The sequence below is a fragment of the Tachypleus tridentatus genome, chromosome 10 (genome assembly GCF_004210375.1).
Source record: "Tachypleus tridentatus isolate NWPU-2018 chromosome 10, ASM421037v1, whole genome shotgun sequence".
NCBI lineage: Eukaryota > Metazoa > Arthropoda > Merostomata > Xiphosura > Limulidae > Tachypleus > Tachypleus tridentatus.
In genome coordinates this window covers 146,058,432-146,074,005 of record NC_134834.1, presented here as the reverse complement: position 1 = coordinate 146,074,005, position 15,574 = coordinate 146,058,432, and positions in this window count along the sequence as shown.

The window sequence follows — 15,574 nt, the reverse complement described above, 5'->3', positions numbered from 1 at the left end:
ATAAAGTGAATGTACCAGTTCTTCAGGAATGAGAACCATTCAATTTTCCATAGTGTTAGCTTCCAACAGCTTTACCAAAAGCCTGTCCTACTAACTCACCAAAAACTGAAAGTATTGGTGCTACAAGTAACGACAAAACCCTTATTTCTGTAGTAGCAAGTTTATTTTCTGTTTAACTGCTCTTTTCTTGTCAGCCAACTCTCTCAGTTATGACATATATCGTCTTAAGTTTCTGCTTTGTATGTTCGTCATGGGAACATTACCCTTTAAAACTTTCAAAGCACATTCACAAATACTCAAGATAAAGTCATTTTTAGTTCCGACAATTATTCCTTTAATCTGTTCACGTGTAGCTTTAGGTAGTGGAAAGAGCAACTCTTGATGTTGTTTAATTCCAGGTGTCATGATAAATAAATGAAAAGAGACTGTGAATACAACATACAAAAACTGTTTATTGATACATTTATTTTGATTTAATATCAACTTGCTTCACACTCCAGCGATGATAATTATTAATATACAATGTGCATGGCAAAGTAGGTTTTAGAAATTGATCAGTCTTGGGACAGCCAAACGTAACAAGGAATTTTCAGCAGACTTGTCAATATCTTGGCTTTCTCTCTCCTCTTTGTATAAACGATTGTAAAATTTTCTCTCAACAACTCTCTGTTTGTTGTATTAAAGCAGAAAGCAATACAATGGGCTATCTGTACTCTGCCCACCACAGGTATCGAAAACCGGTTTCTCGCAATATAAATCCGCAGACTTACTACAGTGCCACTAGAGGGCGATCTCAACAACTTATCTACACTCCACAGGTAGGGATAGTTGATATAACTAGATTTCCGTGAAATGTGAATGCGCCTCATCACCCAATTACACTGACGACGATCAGTTCCTGACAGATATTTGAAAATGGCTGTTTAAACAAAAACTCGTTTATGTATCCAGTGATTAAACATTTGAGTGTAAGTTTTTCAATGTATGATTTACTATTCTTCAGATAAAACTCTTCCACTTCTACTGCAGTTGCTTTCATGTTAATAAATAAGAGGATATATTCCGCTAAACAATATTTTAACTTACTTTGGTATGTACACTATAACTTTATCTTCAGAAAAAAGTCAGATTCTCAGATGGATCTGTTGAGGTGCTTGAAGTTTTAGATCAATAGTAACCGTATGTTTGTCTCTGTGTGTCTTGATAAACTTCTTCAAAATATTTAATACATGATGGAAACATATATATTGGTAAAACGTTCAACTAACATTTTTGGTTATTGTTCATTATCGAATGACATTCTTTAACAGAAGTTATGTAGGCCAGTTTTGATTTGTCCTTAGACATACTCAACGACCCCAGAAAGAGCTAAGACAAAATTTTGAAACTGACCTTCTATCTGGATTAAATTCTATGTTTTAAGGGACATTTGCATTCCTTCCTTTTAAGCACACTGTTCAAATTATTCCTGTTTTGCCTTTGGTAACACAGCGAGATCGCTAACTTTCCTGTTGCATTTTTAGGAATGTGTCTATATAATTTTTAAACAGGGAAACTGTGAATTCCATAAATCTGAGTTATGTTATAGTCACACTCAATAGTTTTTCCACTTAGTCTGTAACACATGTGCCGATAAAAGCTATTTATCTGAATTATTACACGGTGCTGTTATTCTTAAATCAACGCATGGTTGAAACAGAGGGAAAGTCAATTTTCCATTATTTCTCAGAGGTAATACTGGATGAAAAAGGTTTTAAGGAGCTAAAACTCTACATTTAATAAATCCAAAATAATTGTTTAAAGTCAAAAAAAATTGTCGTTATAATTGTTGGATCTCTGACGGAGCATTCACAATATTTATTGGTCTACGGATGTAAGGATGTGATATCTGTATATTTGATTTGTTTTCCTTCGTTTACTTTGTACAAAAGTTTTGTAGCATTACCTCTTTCACTATAGAAGATGTCTCGTACACTCAAGCAGGGAACGACTACATTGGGTTCCTAAGTGTCGTTAGTTTTCATTTTCTTCAGTTCATGCTTCCATGTTGTTACAACTTTGTATACTAGACTTTCAAGCTGTTTTTGTATTTCAATAATACGATTTTGCATAATCCACATGGGTTTATTTAAAATTGTAATTTTTTTTTTTTGTATAGGAGTCATAACATTTATCGCAACCATGATATAAAACATTCGTAAAACTCATGGATGGATTTTTTTGTATCATACAGAAACCGTCTACTCAATAGTCCAGGATTTGTTTTTACCTCCATTTTGTGCAAGTTAACTCTTTATCTCTTAATATTTTTGTAGATAGTCTAACCATTGAATACTTACTTGACTGTAGTTGTTCGCCATAAAAAATCCGTGGTTAAATATTAGGGCTATCGAATACAGTGGTATAAAGTTATTTATGTAAACAGACAGCAGCAATCATTGTATATCTAAATGGGTTGTTACGTGTTATAATTTATCTCGGATGAGCCTCCGATTTATTATGTTACGTACATTATGTATTACGATTATAAATAAACGGAAATTCGAATTTAAAAGTTAACTTAAGACTGACATATGTCCCTCACTGGTACAGCAGCAAGTCTACGGATTTACAGTGCAAAAATCAGGGGTTCGATTTCACTCGATGGACTCAGCAGATAGTCCAATGTGGCTTTGTTATAAGAAAACACACACGTATTGATATGAATATGATATTTGTCAACAAAACTGATACACTCAATTTTCTTTCTTAACAAAATATATTTTAATATAGAAACATCGATATAGTTTATACACATTTTTTTTACAAACTCACAAACAATATTCAGTCTCATATTTGGTCCTGAACTGAATGTTTTATCGACAGTCCATGTCAACGACGAGCTGTTTGTTTGTTTGTTTTGGAATTTCGCGATAAGGTACTCGAGGGCTATCTGCGCTAGCCGTCCCTAAGTTAGCAGTGTAAGACTAGAGGGAAGGCAGCTACTTATCACCACCCACCGCCTACTCTTGGGCTACTCTTTTACCAATCAATAGTGGGATTGATCGTCACATTATAATGCTACCACGGCTGAAAGGACGAGGATGTTTAGTCCGACCGAAATTTGAACCCGCGACCTTCGGATTACGAGTCGAACGTCTTAACCAACTTGGCCATATTTGGATGTTGAATTCAAAGTGACTGCAGACTGACTGATTGAGAGATGTTTGTAAATGGTTAACAGGTTTGGCTGGGTATTGCGAAATAGACTTTTTCAACTTAGAAATGACCTTTGTCATCATGCCAATGCTCTGTTTTATGATTGCGTTTAAAAACACTGCATTGGATTTAATAATTATTGTCAAACATACTGAATACAACTTTCATTTTGTTCTAATTCGACAGTATGTCGAGCACGATATGCTATAATTGATGTTTTATCATTAATAATTACGTTTTAGAAAATCTACAGTTTAATTAAACATAAAAAATTGTATTTAACTGATATAAAGTACATATTTACAGTGAACCACTATTTCAAGCCCGGCATGGCCAGGTGCTTTAAGGCGTTCAACTCGTAATCCGAGGGTCACGGGTTTGCATCCCCGTTGCACCAAACTTGCTCGCCCTTTCAGCTGTGGGGGCGTTATAATGTGACGGAAATCCCACTATTCGTTGGTTAAAGAGTCGCCCAAGAGTTGGCGGTGAGTGGTGATGACTAGCTGTCTTCCCTCTACTCTTACACTGCTAAATTAGGGACGGCTAGCGTAGATATCCCTCGTGTAGAGTGATTATTGGTTATATATTATTTGTGAAACAATGCCCTACACAACATTGTTTTTGAATTTCGCACAAAGCTACTCTAAGGCGACTTAAACCTAGAGACATGTACTGTGTGCATGACAAATGTATATAATTGTATTACGTCAAATATTGTTTTTGATATTTTATTGCTCTACCTATTGTCACAGTAGAATGTCTGCAAATTCACACTGCTAGAAATCGGGTTTCGATACCCGTGGTGGACAGAGCACATGTAGTCTATTGTGTAAGTTTTTACTTAATTCAAAAAACAAAGAGACATTTTATTGTTTTACTGAAAATCTTTAATTATTTCATTAAGATATAGTTCTTTTAGAACAGAAAATTTAATTACGTTAAGCATCATTTTCAAAACAAATTACTTATGAATGGATTAGTGTTCACTGTCCTATTTATAACAATTTAGTTATAAAAGATTTAATTAACCAGTTACTAATTGAATTAATGATTAATTATATTCTTGTTGAGACATGTATTGTGGAAGTCATGCAACCCAAGAAACATGTTCTCTACCTGGTGGTAGAATGATTTAATTATTAATTAACTAATGAATTAGCATTCACTGTCCTTTTAGGGTTTGTTTATTAATCAGTGTTATTTTAGAGTGATTTGGTTATAAATAACTTAATTAACTAATTATAAATTAGTTAGTGCTAAGCGTCCTTTTCAGGATGAATTAACTATAAATGAATTTGTGTTAACTGTTTTTAAGAACAATTAAATTTTTGGCACGATGAAACATGTATTGTATCAGTCATGATCGCCCGTAATGGCGCCTAAAAATACGTTCTCTATTTTGTGATGTCATCATCCATCATGGCCGCATGACCTAGTGATCTAGCAACACGTCTCTAACGACACGCGCCCTGATGACAACTTTTGATATCATGGCTGCCTGTCATGGGCACCTAGCAACGCGTTCTTAACAACACACCCAATGATGACATATTGTTGAACTATGGCATAATGGCCGCCTGTGCATTGCAACTATGCCCTCGTAATCTTCGATAACATCTCTTCCCCTGCCATGAGGCAGCTAATCAGGGAGAGATGGCATCTTTAGGGTGCGATGGTGTTTCTTTCTTAATACTCACACTTACATTAGCACTGAAAGTATCTTACTGACATTCCTATAGACGAATATTTGCTTTTAGCTCAAGTCAAGTACAGGCTCTGGATGAATTCCAAATCTCTACTGCCTATGTCAGATTTGGTTAACACATCTATTTTCCTTTGATGATACACCCTAGCAAAAGCCTTGTCGTAGTTGATGAAGCTTACTTCCAGGTATTTATCAAAGATCGATCTAACATTCAATATTCCTTGTCTTGGGCCTATACCTGGCCTAAATCCTGACTGAAAAATGGTCACATTTCTCTCTATCATTAATTTAAGCATTACTTTCACAAAAGGACTCATCAAGCTTATGATTCTGTACTGACTACATTGTACTGTCTCTTGGTTTTTGGTAACTTTATAAATAAAGAGTGGCTTAAATCACCATACATGCGACCATGTTTGTAAATTTTGTAGAATAACTTTGTTACTATCTTTAACTCTGGTTCACTCAGGATCATCAGATGTTCTGTTGCTATTTTATCAATACCTAATACATTTCAACACATAATTACGTTCTTGACATTTCCGTTATGTTCAAATTATTACTGTACTTACGGTGGAGATCAAAATCCAATTTCTAGTATAAAAAGTTACTTTATAATGGCTAAAGTATGAGACTCTGGTTCTTCACAAAATTCCTGGCGTATTCACTGATTATTCAAATTCCAATTGCTTCCCCAGTGACACAGTGGCATATCTGCAGACTCACACTACTAGAAACCGGGTTTCAATATATGTGGTGGGCAGAGCACAGATAGCCAATTATGTAGCTTTGTGCTTAATTCCAAGCAAGCAAATTTCAATTAAAATTAACAACTCAAATAAACACTTATACTTTCTAAAACAACTGACAAATGCGGTCTTCTTCACCAAGTTGTACATACAAATATTACAAAACATATCTAAATAAATTAATTTTCTTTTTTTACTCTATAAACATTACATAATTGTCATAAGAGTGTGGAGCTGTTCTTGATTTCGACTCTTTAGACAGAGATTCTTCTGACATAGTTTCTAGAGGGAATAATTGGTGAATCCTAAATTTAGTTAGATCTAGATTCTGTTTCCACTGACTTTGTGTTTATTGAATAGTTCTATATGTATCTGCTAAATCTAGCACTTTGTGATTGTCATCTATGCTAATTATCTTGCTTAATAACTTTTACGTTTCCACACACAAGTATAGCTCGATGATTTTTTTATGTCATTGTACCACTTTAGCTGATTATAATACAAGTTCTACAATGTAGTTTTCACTCAATTAGATAATTTTATTTCCAATTATTGTATTTTTACCTCGTTATTAGTTCAGATGCAAAACGTCACTTAAGTTACTCAACTTTTCACCTAGCGAAAGCAGACAATAAATGTGTCCGTGACTGGCCGTTATACATGTTCCCTTACGACAAAGATAATTTGTACCATTTAACAAGTCCACTGGTTGCATAACTTGTCTACTTAGCATCATTCTGTTTGCCACGAACTGTTTTTGTCGATTTACTATTGTTCTAATGGTTCCAACAACTTGAGAAAGATATTTATTCCAATTTTTCTTTTTGTCTTTGATGTAACATTTCGTTGCATCATAACTTTGACAGAATTTCAAACTACCAACAACGTTTACAAGTAAAATTCTTATCAGTGTAAAGGCAATGCACTTCATCAATTTGCTAGTGCCATTTTCAATTTGGACTTTCTAGTTTCATAATTATCTTGAAGACACCAACCAAACAGAGCATTGTCTAAAAGCGTCTTAGGACACAATCATGAGTGGAGATACTGTTGTACAGCTATCACTGAGGTCATCATTCCACACCAGATGTCACATGCCTTCTTATGTAATAATCATTCGGGCCATGGCCATCGAGATCTCTGAAAATTTGCCTAGCACAGAATTTCAATATTGGGCAGAAGTTGAAGCAGAAAAAGCCTGTCAGCACCTACTTGAAGACTCTTCTGGGCAGTTACCTGTGTCCATAGTAAAAGAGAGTTTTTACACTACAAATAATAAGAGAGGTGGTTGGGCATTTGTCATCTTGTAAAACAAAAAAAAATTGTATAAAGCTAATTTAGCATTAAGCTTTGCATAAGTACTACAGAGATGGATCTAAAAGGTATTAAGTTTTATTTGTTTTGAATTTCTCGAAAAGGCATTTGTACTTGAGCAGTAATAGACTAGAGGATCCTAACTACTCAACACTACTCACCACCAACTATTTTTCCAACAAATAGTGGGATTTATTGTCACACAATAACGCCTCCATGGCTAAAATCTCAAACATATTAGTGTGACAGGGATTCGATCTCGCAACCCTCAGTTTGCGAGTGCAAAGCCGTAAAGCAAGCTATTCTCAAGAATGCTTAAAGTAATAATTCACAAATAGAAACTGTCATAAATATAATATTTGCTAATGACTCGTAAGCTGTTTGTGTAAGATTCAGAGTGTTTGATCTCCATAAGGATGGTGGAAAGCAAAATAATCTGACTATAACATGGGTGTATATGCCAGGCCATGCAAGGGTAAAGCAAAACAAAATGGAAGCTGGTAAACTCAAAAAGAAGTCCTTTACCAAGTACAACACAAAGGCAAAAAAGGCAATCATTGGTGTTCTTCATCAACATTTAGTGGAAATTTGACTGCTGGAAAACAAAGTACCATATAATGTAGTTAGAAAAAGCAAAAGACTTGGAATTAATAGAATAGTTTACAGTCAGTCCTATGTTACATAAAACTATATCAAGTTATTTTTCGAAACTTCTAAACTTCAATTTCATCTCAAATACTCAGCTAATCTAGAGTCATAACATTAGAAAACAACTTTTTCTGCATTGACACTGGATCCACTTAACAGAAATTGAAGACTCTAATGACCTCTTTCCATTTACAGTTTAAAACATAATTTGATGTACCACCTACAGAATGTCATATTTGGAACTTTGAGGGGGTTTTGCATGAAATTATGCTTTGTAATCATATTTCATAACATAGCGAATTAATGATACATTAGCGAAGTAAATAAGAGCGTCTAATTAAATTCAATTAAATAAAATGTTGCAACAACCAGAGTCAAACAAAAACGAGTTGTTAAAATATTCAAAACAAAACTGTCAGGCAAGTAAAATGGAATTTTTATTACTTACAACAAAAACAATTAATGAACACATGCCTGGTTAGAATTAGATACAAATGTTAATAAACAATGCAACATAAATCTCAATACTGTTATTTTAAAAAATCACGATTATTTAACACACAACTCGAAACATAAGACAGTTTCTAGTCTCAAAAGTACAATAAAATACCAATAACTTGGATTTAAATCAGTACAAGACCCGATGAGGCTTGAAAACAGTTTAATATCTTTAAATGTTTTGACGTATATTAGTGGATCATCGTCAGGAAGTAAAATATTTTGCAAAATTTAAATATTATTCATACAATTACCAGAAGACCAGTTTGCATATTACAGATTTTCATGCCATCTACTAACAACATTTCCTCCAGGTCCATCATCCTTATTTAATAATTTAAATTTATCTTTTTAACTACGTCATTAGATTCCCTTATATTCATACCAATTAAATTTCCAGGTTTTGTCCATTGAATTTGTATGCGTAATTTCACTGATGTATTCTTCTAAAGGTGAAATAATAACATTATTCTTTTTAACATTTTTTGTGCTTATTGTAACGGATTTACTAATGTAGATTTATTCTAATATTATGTTTATTTTAGATAAATATAAATTTTGTTTGTTTAGAATTAAGCACAAAACTACACAATGGTTCATTTATGTTCTGCCCTCCACGGATATCTAAAACCCGGTTTTTAGCGATTTGAGTTCTCAAATATATTGCTGTGCCACTGGGGGAAAATATACATTTAGAAATGCGTGTAGCTTATACTGTTAAATATGCATTGCGAAATTCCCACCTACTCTATGAATTTGTAGAAGATTATCGAACATACGATGCATGATGTGCATATGTAAAATACCAGTATTTTGTTAACTGAAATTTCGAGAATTTCGCCTTAAAGTTTATAAATCATAACACTTGGAGAAACACTTTGATGTTGTTGGTTTGCTACAGTTGGTATACTATAAGTCTCGGAAGCTATAATTGTGATTAATGCTTATTAAACGAGAAAATGCAGATGCTTGACCAGGAACGTTTACAGATTTCGAACATTACAAACTTGTTTTACTTCAGGGAAATAGCTTTGGACGTTAATATTTCAACGAGGATATTACGTATCTTTGTCTGTGAAAAATGCACATGTGAGCACAAAGAGATAGCTTACCCGTTAAATTAACTGTACTGATATCAACATAGAATTAATTTGTTTGTCGTGAACCGTCGATAAAATATTCAGTTCCAGATCAGTTAGAAGACTGAGTATTGTTTATAAGTTTGTAGAACTTTTGTATGTATATCATTATTTGTAATAACCATTATTATAAATTTTATTGTTTTCTGTATATTAAAATATATTTGTGTTAATAAAGAAAATTGTGTATCAGTCTTGTTGACAAATATAAATTTGATACATATCAACATCAACTAACTTCTAAATTAATATCAAAAGGTCCAGCTATTTGAAATCGTAATAAATCGTAATCGTTAATTCTGAATTTTAAATTTATTCCAGTTGGCCCCACGTAAGCTGTTTTGCATTCACGTAATATTATATATATATATATATATACCAAAGTTTTTTATTAAATCAATTTTATTTTTAACTCTATTATCAGTTTTTATATCGGAAAAGATATTCATTTGTTTTTCAAGTTTTTTTTTATTATTTGACAGGATAAGTCTGGTGTAAATGATAGTACCAAACATTCTTTTTAACTTTTTCAACAAATGGTTTTAACTTAATATTGTTATTTCTATTTCTTTGTTTATAACTGCTCTGTCAACAACAGCAGAACCAAAGGCTCTTTCTACAGCTATGTATGTAATGAACAATAACACATTGTTAAAATCATCCTGTTTACAACATAATTGTAATATCCTATCGACATAAGAGTAAAAACCAAATAGTTTTGAGACTTAGAGTTACAAGATTTTTAACAGTACAGTATTTATTATTATTTCTTGAAAACTGCAAACCAATTTGGAAAACAAAGAAAAATTACATTTGTTAGACACTACTTTACTTTATTATACTGAACTGCACGCAGTACTTGTCATTGAACGTAAAAGACATATGCATGGATAAAACAATTTACTGTAAAAGTATTATATTTTTATTTTGCTAAAACTAGCCGGAAAATCTGAAAATGGATTGTCGGATCTGGGAGGCTCAACTGTATTTCAGAACTACGTTTATAAACTTTCTACATCTAACGTCGTTGTCATGTTAACAAACCTCTAGCAAACAACTTATTTAAGACATTTAAAATACAGCTCATAACACTGCCCTTTCCTAAATGGTAAAATTTCTTGAACAATACTAACACACTAATGATACACTACATTAATTTGTCCATTTAACAAGTATTCTGTTGTTGTTTTTATTCCGGAGCCTATGCTATGCAGATTATATGACCTTTTGTCCCTTATTGTCATTGATTATTCTGTCACAGCAGGGTTTACTTTCGTAGTTGAATAAGTGATACTAATGGCAGATTTATCTTTGATGATTTTCAGGAAGTAGGCTTGACAAGTACCATGGGCTCTATAGTAGTATGACTTTTCATTCGTAAGTTCTCCTTTGAAGTTACTCAGTTGGTTGTTCTTTCACCGATATACTTCCAAAGATGTCACGGTAGATTATCAGCTGTCTATGTGAATTGCGCCAAACATGCTTGCCCTTTCAGCCGTGGGGCGTTATAATGTTATAGTCAATCCCACTATTCGTTGGTAAAAGAGTAGCCCAAGAGTTGGCGGTGGGTGGTGATGACTTCTAGTCTTACACCGCTAAATTAGGGACGGATAGCACAGATAGCCCTCGATTAGCTTTGTGCGAAATTCAAAAAACAAACAATCTATGTGAATTACTTTCAGTACAAACTATATTCCTTTTCAACATCTGCTTAACTTTGGAGTTTGGTTTTCCTTGCAACGGGAACAACTCAGTCATACTATGTCACCATGATGAATTCTGGTCTTATCAGCCTTAATATCATAGGGAATTTTCATTTTATCACATGCTGATTTAAGTCCTTCCCAGGTAAAGTCATGTATTCCACCTTTATTCTTCAGTTTCACAAGAGTTCTTCCCACCATCAATCCCTCAGGAGATGGCGAAGTATTTGAATCCACTTCATCTCATTCACTAGATGTAAGTTTATTGCTATTGAATAGTGGTATGAATATTTTTCTTCATGGTGGTGCAATGACTATCCTCCATGAAGCGGTAAGTATCAGTGAACAAGGATTTCATGGTCATATATCGTGCAATTATTTGAAGTTAGTCCAATTTTGCAACCAAGTCTTCACATAAAGCTAGTTTCCAATATGTACGCCTCCCCTTTGTTAATTACTCACACATCATAGTAATGGTTTCTCAAAGAAAAGGTCGTTTGTAACTTTTCTCTTAGCGGAACTTTATGTCAACTTGCTATTTGTAACATTCTCTTTTATTCCTACATCTCTGGAGGCAATTTCTCATCATTAATTACTAAATCAGGTCAAACTAGTTTAACTGTAGAACCAGTTTCAATCAACTTACTGCATACTTTTTCGATAAAAAAGACCTTGGACTCATGAACGGTTTCCAAAAAAAAGTAAACTTCTTATATCATTTGAGATACCTAGAGTGTTCACAAGTGAATTTTTACCACATAAATTCAACTACTTCCCTTTTTATTTGTATGTGATAGATCTTTGTTGCTCCTTTGGTATTGTTGGATTTGTAACCGTAGCTTAATAACAACGGTTGATGTGTTGCAGTCATATTTCCCACAATTATAAAAGTTTCCTCTATCTAGGGTTCTTTCTGTGGAGCTATTAATTCCGACAGGTTTTAATCTAAATTTCTTTGAAATATGTCTTTTTTATATTACACTCGAATCATTTGTTTTCTTGTAGTCTATTTCCTATATTCTAAGCAACTAATTGTCCAATTATTTCTTCCAGTTTCTCAAAACCATTTGGGAAATTGATGTTTCAGTATTACAAGATCAAGTGATTACCTGACTTTAGTAGCTTATTTGCATCTTTTATGGGCTCAAGTTTCATCGCCAACAGTGAGAAATTACTTAAATATGTATATCTACTTTATTTCAGCATAATTTTCATACTTCGACTGCTACGAAATTTTTAAATTGGCCATGTGTTAACAAACCCAGCATTTCACGCAAGGCATCTGGGTAAGAAAATTAGGTAATGGATCCCAAGTCCTCTGCAATTTTGGCTTTGTCTTTCTTTCTGATTTTAACCTAGAACTATGTTCTTAGTACTTTATTTTCTAATTTGTCTTTCTTGAATAAGACAGCTACTAGTACTCAACAGTGATTGCAGCTCTAATTTGGAATGTTATTTAATGGTGTTAAAACTGCCCCTGATAAATAGGCAGCGAGATGAATAGCTTGTTGTTCACTAGTTCATTTTGGAAATCATTTCAAATTTAGCCCAATCGGACCTTCCCTTTATAGTATGTTGGTTTCGCTTAGAGCAGTGGTGCTTAATTAGTCAACTAAAATCTTTAATTGAATGTGGAAGTGACGTAGCTGGAGTATTCTAGGAAAGTAATAAAACTAGAGATATTGGATGAATAATAGTAATAGGTGTATACGAAATAAATGATCTTATTCCATACTCCGTAGTAGATGGTGTCTTACGTTAGAATTCATGGGCAGATGCAGAAATAGGCTTAATGTTTGAATTCGCTCTTTTTTTCAGGTATTTTATTGGTGTCGTAGATATTCTTTTCTATTCCAGTGATCTCTTTTTTTTTTTTGTTCTTCTTCAGGTTTTGCCATTACAACTTTTATTATTTAACTGAGGTCTTTCTGTACTTCTTTAGTCTCCTTGTTGTAATTCTTCTGTACGCCATCTTCATGAATCAAATTTAGTTTTGTTCTCATTTTTTTTCTGTAAATGTCTCATCTCTCTTTAACTCTTTTCTTGAAATTGTGTCTCATTCTTTTAATTTGTTATTTCTTTTTTCCGATATTCTTATAATCACCTATCTCATCCTTTTAATCTTGGTCTCTTTCTGCTTGATCTTCTTTCTATTTTCGATCTCTCTTTTAAATGTTTTATAATTTCTAATAAAACTTCAATCTCACTTTTGGGTATGATTGCCATGCTAAAATTGAGCCAAAGATCTATTTTAATTTCTATTTTTACCAGCTTTGTAATCTATTCTTTCATTGCATGTGTTGTTTTAAATTATTTGGTGAAAATAATGCGATGGTGACAATTGTAACAAATTAGTTTATTTCTTCTTTAACATTTGCAATAGGCTACTGTCACTTATACTCAGTTATAGACTTAAGCTTGCAAATAATATTTTCACGTTCAAGAGAAAGTTACTCACAAGTGGTATTAGTTAGTGCCATACAAATAAATTAATTTGTTCAATTTCATGATTAATCGATAAATTACATTGTTTTGAATACTTCACTTATTTCTCAAACATTGAATGAACTGAAACTGAAAAGTGACTCAATACTTTATTTATGTTTGTATTTATAATTTATAGATTTTTGCAGTTTCTCGATCATTAATATTTATGATCATTCTAGACATCCTAGGACAACTTTTATAAATTATCTAAATATATAGTTATCTTAATGTTGTCTGCTCTCTCTAGCAAATTAGGTAGATGTGCAAAATTGACTAAATGTTTGACTAACAAATTAAGTAGATGTGCAATTTGACTAAATGTTTGACTAGCAAATTAAGTAGATGTGCAATTTGACTAAATGTTTGACTAACAAATTAAGTAGATGTGCAATTTGACTAAATGTTTGACTAGCAAATTAAGTAGATGTGCAATTTGACTAAATGTTTGACTAACAAATTAAGTAGATGTGCAATTTGACTAAATGTTTGACTAACAAATTAAGTAGATGTGCAATTTGACTAAATGTTTGACTAGCAAATTGCATACCTAGTTTTGTCCTGTGTAAAACTCTATAAGTAAAAGTAAACGTTCAGTTCATAACAGACTTTTTTGAAACTCTTGTAATGCACTTTAAATGCCTTACCTTAAAAGTATTACAGGTTATTTCCAGGAAACTGCATTTATTTGGGTTTTTTTATGTTGAAAACATACAGAACCTGCACAAAATTGCTAAAAAATGAGCAAAAGTTCTGCAAGGATTTTCAGTAGTGTTCATTCTCCAAGAAAACTGTTGTAAGATAGAGAAAATTGATTGAAAGTGAAGAATTGTAGCAGCCGAGTTTATAAACTTGAGAAATATAGAAAAGCATTTTTAAAGCAGACAGTTTCACAGTAAAGTTGTGGTCAAAATTTTGACTGTCTGAACTTGGTTCATTTAACGGATAAAATTTATTAATAACTTTGAATTTTACTTTTATTTAAATTATATTATACATTAAGAAGTAAGAACTACCTTAAAACATTTCTAATTATGAAATACTTCTGTAATTTAGGTTTAAGCACTTGGTATAAGCTGGAAATTAAATGGTGTGAATCAGGAAAGGGCGGGAACTTAAAAAGCAGCAATATACTTTACTCTGCTTTTTAATAGTATATTATATTAATGTATATTTTGGTTATTATTATTAAGCCAAAATGCTGAACATTTAGGTTACTCTTTTTGATTTATAGAATTTTGTTGAGGTGTAAGTCAGTTCAAACTCAGTTATTTACAAACTGCAGTAACGATATAGAGGTTATTCTGTAACGCATTCGTATTTTTCAATATATGGGAAAGTTTAATATGAATTTAGTTTGCCTTTGGACTTCTAAGTTAGAATGCCAAGTTTGGCTTCAATTAATCAACACGTTTAGGAAGAGATGCATCCACAGAATCTCTTACTTCATACTTAATACTTATGACATCCGATATGATTAATATGTGTTACACATATGTGAAAAATGCCTTTTGACTGGTCTGACATAGCCAGGTGGTTAGGGCGCTCGATTTGCAATCTGAGAGTCGCGGGTTTAAATCCGCATTACACCAACCATGCTCAATTTTTCAACTGTGGAAGTGTTCTAATATGAGGGTTAATCCCACTATTCGTTGGTAAAAAAATAGCCCAAGAGTTGGCGATGGATGGTGACGACTAGCTGCCTTCTCTTTAGTCTTAACCTGCCAAATTAGTGACAGCTAGCGCAGATAGCACTTATGTAACTCTGCACGAAATTCAAAAACAAAAAACAAGCATTTACCGCAAATTTTACACTCATCAGAGCTAGACAGCTAAATCAAAATACTGAAAATATAGTTTACAACAGTTGTTTCTATTTTGATTAAAGGATTCATTACCTACAATTAAAACTGTTACCTTCTTTGTGAACTTGTCAATTTTGTAAATAACACGTGACTGTCTGCATAATATTTTATTAAAAACATTTCTTGCCTAGCTAAACATAAATTGAAGGGGGAGTAAGATGCGAACATATAATAATCGTGAAAGCTGACTGGGTAAGCTTTTCCATTTAGTCAGCTAAGTATTTAAGTTAATTTTAAAATTCAATGTTATGAATATCATTGTGTACTACAT